Here is a 6,026-nt window from a genome sequence, read left to right as displayed (position 1 = left end):
AGGAGGCGGTTCTGGTTCTGGTTCTGGTTCAGGTTCAGTATCGGGTTCTCATACAACCGTTCAGCAGAGATCGCAGGGACAGTCTGTTGGGAGTTCTCATATAAACCCGCGGACATCTAGTCAGGTGTTTGCTTAGAGGCATTATTAGGCAGTGGAAGAGAATGAGCGGGTCATCGCAGGTACATTTATGTTATATGGCATACCTGCTCTTGTACTTATTGACACTGGTGCATCTCATTCCTTTATCTCTGTACGTTTTGTTAAGAAGCATAAGGTGTCATGCATTGCACTAGACGTAGTGATTTCTGTTTATACTCTGACGGGTCAATCTGCTTTGGCCAAATGTCTAGTGATGGGTTTCCCTTTAGACTTTGAAGGGAACATTCTGATATCAAATCTCATGGTTCTTGCAATGGAGTATTTTGATTGTATTCTAAGGATATACATATTGACTACATACCGAGCTTCAGTAGACTGCTATCAAAGGTTGGTACGCTTCCTCATCTATGCAGTTGATTTGTCTGCTGAGAGCGTTGGTATAGTGAGTCTGCCAGTTGTGAATGAATTCCCAGATGTATTTCCAGATGAGATTCCGGGTTTTCCGCCTGTTAGGGAAGTCGAGTTTGGCATAGAGTTGATTCAGGTTACTTCGCCTATTTCTCAAGCACCGTATCGTCTGGCTCCGTCAAATATGCGAGAGTTGAAGAATCAGCTGCAGGATATTTTGGATAAGGGGTACATTCGTCCTAGTGTATCTCCTTGGGGAGCTCCTGTTCTCTTTTTGAAGAAGAAGGACGGGTCTATGCGGTTATGCATTGACTATCGGCAGTTGAATCGAGTTACTGTGAAGAACAAGTATCCTTTGCCTCGTATTGATGACCTGTTTGATTAGTTTCAGGGTACTTCGGTTTACTCCAAATTTGACTTGAGATCTGGGTATCATCAGATGAGAGTCCGAGATCAGGATATAGCCAAGACTGCGTTACGTATTCGCTATGGGCATTACGAGTTTCTAGTGATGCCTTTCGGTTTGACTAATGCTCCGGCTATATTTATGGATCTGATGAACCGTTTCTTCATGGAATTTTTTGGATAAGTTTTTTGTGGTTTTCATTAACTACATTCTGGTGTATTCGCGCGATGCAGATGAGCATGCTTCTCACATGAGGTTGGTGCTGCAGACTCTTTGGTATTAGCAGTTGTATGCCAAATTGAGTAAGTGCGAGTTTTGGATGGATCGAGTGGTCTTTCTTGGCCATATCATATCCAAGGATGGGATTTTTGTTGATCCAAGGAAGATTGAGGCTGTACTTAATTGGTTGCGACCAACGATGGTTGCTGAGATCCGTAGTTTTCTGGGTCTAGCAGGATATTATCGTTGAGTTCGAATGGTCCTCATAATGTGAGGAGAGTTTTTGTGAACTTTGACGACGGTTGCTTTCTGCGCCTGTTTTGGCATTACCGTCAGGATTTGAAGGGTATGTGGTCTACACAATGCTTCTCTTCAGGGGCTAGATTGTGTTCTGACTCAGAATGGACATGTGATCGCATAATCTTCTAGGCATTTGAAGATCCACGAGGACAATTATCCAGTTCATGATTTAGAGTTGGCATCTATTGTGTTTGCTTTGAAGATCTGACGTCATTATCTCTATGGCGAGAGATTTGAGATCTTCACAGACCACAAGAGTCTCAAGTATTTGTTCACTCAGGCAGAATTGAACATGAGACAAAGACGTTGGATGGACTTGCTGAAGGATTATGATTGCGAGATTAAGTACCATCTGAGAGCTGCTAATCTCACTGCTGACGCCTTGATTCATAAGGTGCGACTATCCGCTCTTCAGATTTGTTCGATCTCTCGTGCGATTGAGGATTGTTGTTCTTCTGGGTATACCTTCAAGCACAAGAAAGGTATGCAGAGTATCCAGATGTTTGCAATACTATCTGAGCCAGCTTTGTATTTGCGGATTCGGGATGCTCAGATGTCTGATTCGAAGACCCAGCGTTTGGCTCATCTAGCCAACAAGGGTAATACTTCAGGATTTCAGTATCAGTCAGACGGTTTTCTGTGTTTGTCAGGTGGACTTGTGATTCCGGAGGATGAGGATCTACGGGAGGAGATTTTGTCGAGTATTAATCAAGGGAGCAACAAGATGTACAAAGATCTGCATACTTGGTTTTGGTGGAAAGGAATGAAACGCAGCATGTATCAGTATGTTTCGAAATTCTTGGTTTGTCAGTAGTTCAAGGCAGAGCACCGACGACCTGGAGGTTTTCTTCACAGTCTGCCTATTCCTGAGTGGAAATGGGAGCTTATCACAATGGTTTTGTGACCCATTTGTCGGTATCCTTGAGGAATTATGACGCTATCTGGAATGTAGTGGACCGACTCACCAAGTCAGCACATTTCATTCCCTATAGCCGAGAGTACACTGTTGATCGTATGGCTCTGTTGTACATCCAGGAGATCGTTCGACTTCATGGAGTGCCGGTGAGCATTGTCAGCGATCGAGACCCTAGGTTTTACTTCCAGATTCTGGGGGAGTGTTCAGTGTTCCATGGGCACTACTCTCAGTTTGAGTACTGCTTATCATTTGGAGATAGACGGTCAGACAGAGAGCACTATCCATACCTTGGAGGATATGCTTCGGGCATGTGCTATGGATTTTGGTTCAGCCTGACAAGATCATTTTCCATTGATTGAATTCGCGTACAACAACAACTATCATTGTAGCATTGGGATGGCACCTTTTGAGGCATTGTACGGGCGACGTTTTCATACTCCACTCTTCTGGGAAGAAGTGGGGGAGAGATAGGCCGAGGGACCAGAGTTAGTCCAGTAGGCCGTAGATATTGTTGATCAGATCAAGAAACGGATTAAGACTGCACAGGATCGTCAGGCCAGATATGCTAATACTATGCGTAGACCTCTATAGTTCGATGTTGGGGATAAAGTATTTCTGAGAGTTTTACCTTTCCGCAAGATTCTCAGATTTGGTCTCAAGGGTAAGCTGCCTCCTAGATACATTGGTCCGTTTGAGATCTTGGAAAGCATTGGTGATTTGGCTTATCGGTTAGCCTTACCACCATATTTGTTCAGTATCCATGACGTATTTCATGTATCCCTGTTGCGACGGTATGTGGCAGATCAGTATCATATTTTACAATCGTCTGAAGTTCAGGTGGATACTGATTTGAATTATGTAGAGAGACCAGTTCGTATTCTGGATCATAAGGATAAGGTGTTGTGGAATAAAGTTATTCTTTTGGTTTTAGTTCAGTGGTAGAATCAAGGCACGGAAGAAGCCACTTGGGAACTTGAGAGCAGGATGCGTTTAGAACATACCGAGTTATTTTGATTTTGTTTCAGTGTTGTATTGAGTTGTAAAATGTTTAATCTGAATAAAGAATGTTTTGCATGCTGTTTGCATTTTTGGTACTTAAGATCTGATTTCGAGGAAGAAATATCTTAAGTGAGGGATAATGTAGTAGCCCGTACCCAGAATAGGTGTTTAAGGGATTAATCAATACAAAATGAACAATTGAGGGTTTTTTGAGATCGGAAGCTTCGAAGGTGGGAACGGAAGCTCCGACAGGATCGGAAGCTCTGAACGGTGATCGGAGCCTCCGCACATGACGTTAGGGATGAGCTCAGCAAAATGACATCATTGCTTACGTGTTGATGGGACATCGGAAGCTTCGATGTCGGGATCGGACGTTCCGATCAAGATCGGAAGTTCTCATCGCTGTCTGTAAATAGGGGTTCCGAAATTCATTTTCAAGCGCACCAATCACCTCCCTTCTCTTGATTCCATAGTCTTCTAGCTTAGAGCTAGGGAATTGTAGGCTTCCTTTGGGAAATCCAAAAGAAACAGCGCGGTCCAGGCATCGTAGCGGAGCTGTGGCATAGTTTTGAGGCAAACGACAGCAAAGGGCTGACGATGGATGCATGTATACCTTTTGCTTCCTAAAAATATTTAGGAGTATGCAATAGCTTAGTTAAGGCTTTTGGAGTAATATAATGATATTAGTATCATTTCGCAGTATAGTGCGGACTATAGGCGTGGACCTAGAGCTGGTAGAGCTTGCCTAGTAGTTTAGGTAAGAAAGTACTATTCGAGATATCCTGACTGAGTATGCATGTATTATGTCACTGCATGATTTATATGACATGATTTTATGCTGCATACATTTGCATATTGAGCCATCTCTTTGAGATGTCTAGTAGTAGGGTTTTTTCCCTATCCTGTTACTGTATGGATTTCCATCGATTTGGGTCCGGAGTATCCACTGGTATTTGGTATGGGAGCCATCTCCTGAAGCGACGGCATAACATGCTACATACCAGGGCCCGGTCTATCTTTGTTATCTGATCCTTGGCCTCTAGTTTCAGTAGGCGGTACACTTGCATTCATGTATTTATATAATACTATATACTCACACTCTCGTGCTGAGCGTTTTATGCTCATGTCTCGTACTTTGTGTATCTGGACACCCTATTCCATGGGGCAGATTTGCGATTGGACGAGGTGGGTGGATCCAGGAAGGACTAGGTTGTGGTTGGTCAGTTGGGAGTATCGTCTATGGTTTTATTTTGATGTGTTTGGGATAATACACTGTTCGATATGGTTGTATAATTATTTGGGTATTTACAGATTCCTTTCCTTGGGATTTTTAATGTTTATTGCTTTCGCAATTTATTCTGGATTACTGTTTAATTAAAGTTAATTACATGCTTAAGTTTCTGATTAGTAGGTGATCTCGGTAAGGTTCACTACATATACAATTTTGTTATCATCGGTTGTATTATGCCGATCAGATTTGTTGTATTTCGAATTATCCGCTATTCATGCTTTTAATATTAATGCATGCGCTTTATTAACTCTGATTAGGTAGTGGATCCGGGTAGGGTCGCTACACAGCCACCTCTTCATCCTTCTCGAACTGAAGGTCGTGCATCTGATGGGTCATTTTACCAACTCGCTTCACGATGGCTTCTTGACTCAGTTCATGGTTAGTTCGCGCTTTCATGGCTCGAGCAGTGACCTCACCGGCTAGAGTCTGCAAAAGGAAAATATGCTAAGTCAAGAGGAAAGTGCCCAAACAACATATTAAGAAGGTGGAGGGTAATACAATACCTACATAATGCTCAAGGCTAGGGATTGCTCATCCTCATGGTCTAGGATGGCTTGAACAATCTCCAAGTCGACCCTGGATATAGCATGGCCAAACTCCCGTGTGGATCGAGCTTTGCATAAAATGATATGCGTGGGCTTCCTGGGGAAGAAAGATTCCCTCGGGCTACATCCTCAAAAGAAGGATCGATTTCCACCATGGGAGTCTTACCTTTTCCTCGAGAAGAGGTCTCCAAACTCCCCAACTTAGGCTCAACTAATCCGAGTCACATTCTGCTCGGGCCTTTTTAGTAGATATCTGATCCCGATGCTCGGGACCAGGCTGCTCAGACTCCGCGGTCTCCATAGAGGCCTCGAGATTTTTTCTCTTCATCCTCTTCATCGTGGCTCTTACGTCAAAAGGCATCTTTGCTACGCTTATCCTATCTTTTGTAATGTCAAAATATACAAGTAAGCGAGAGAGGTCAGTTCAGTCATAAGGATCCCTACCCATCTCTCCCAAAAGCTCTATCCCCTTCCCACTGAAGCCATAGGTGCAGATCAGATCATCCTCGATCATATTCTCAATGTCGAAGGTTTGGATAGACATGGTGGTGAGAAAGTTTGTAAAATCATGGATCGGTTGGGATGGAAGGGTCGGAGTTGTGAAATTCATGGCCCAGTTAGCTCGGCATCGCCAAGGCTGGTCAGGCCGAACAAAAAAGAACTAGCGACAGAGCACACGCGTTGCATGTGTAAAATATTTTATACAAATATAATGTATTGTATATTGAATAATATTTTAATGTTCAAGTTCTTGTTTGTTTTTTTTTTGTTTTTTTTCAAATATAAAAAAAATTAATCATGAATGAAATTCAGTTTTAATTGATGAAAATATATATGATAAAA

This window comes from Henckelia pumila, chromosome 2, assembly GCF_033568475.1.
Source record: "Henckelia pumila isolate YLH828 chromosome 2, ASM3356847v2, whole genome shotgun sequence".
NCBI classification, from domain to species: Eukaryota; Viridiplantae; Streptophyta; class Magnoliopsida; order Lamiales; family Gesneriaceae; genus Henckelia; species Henckelia pumila.
Note: the sequence above shows the minus strand (reverse complement) of the source record.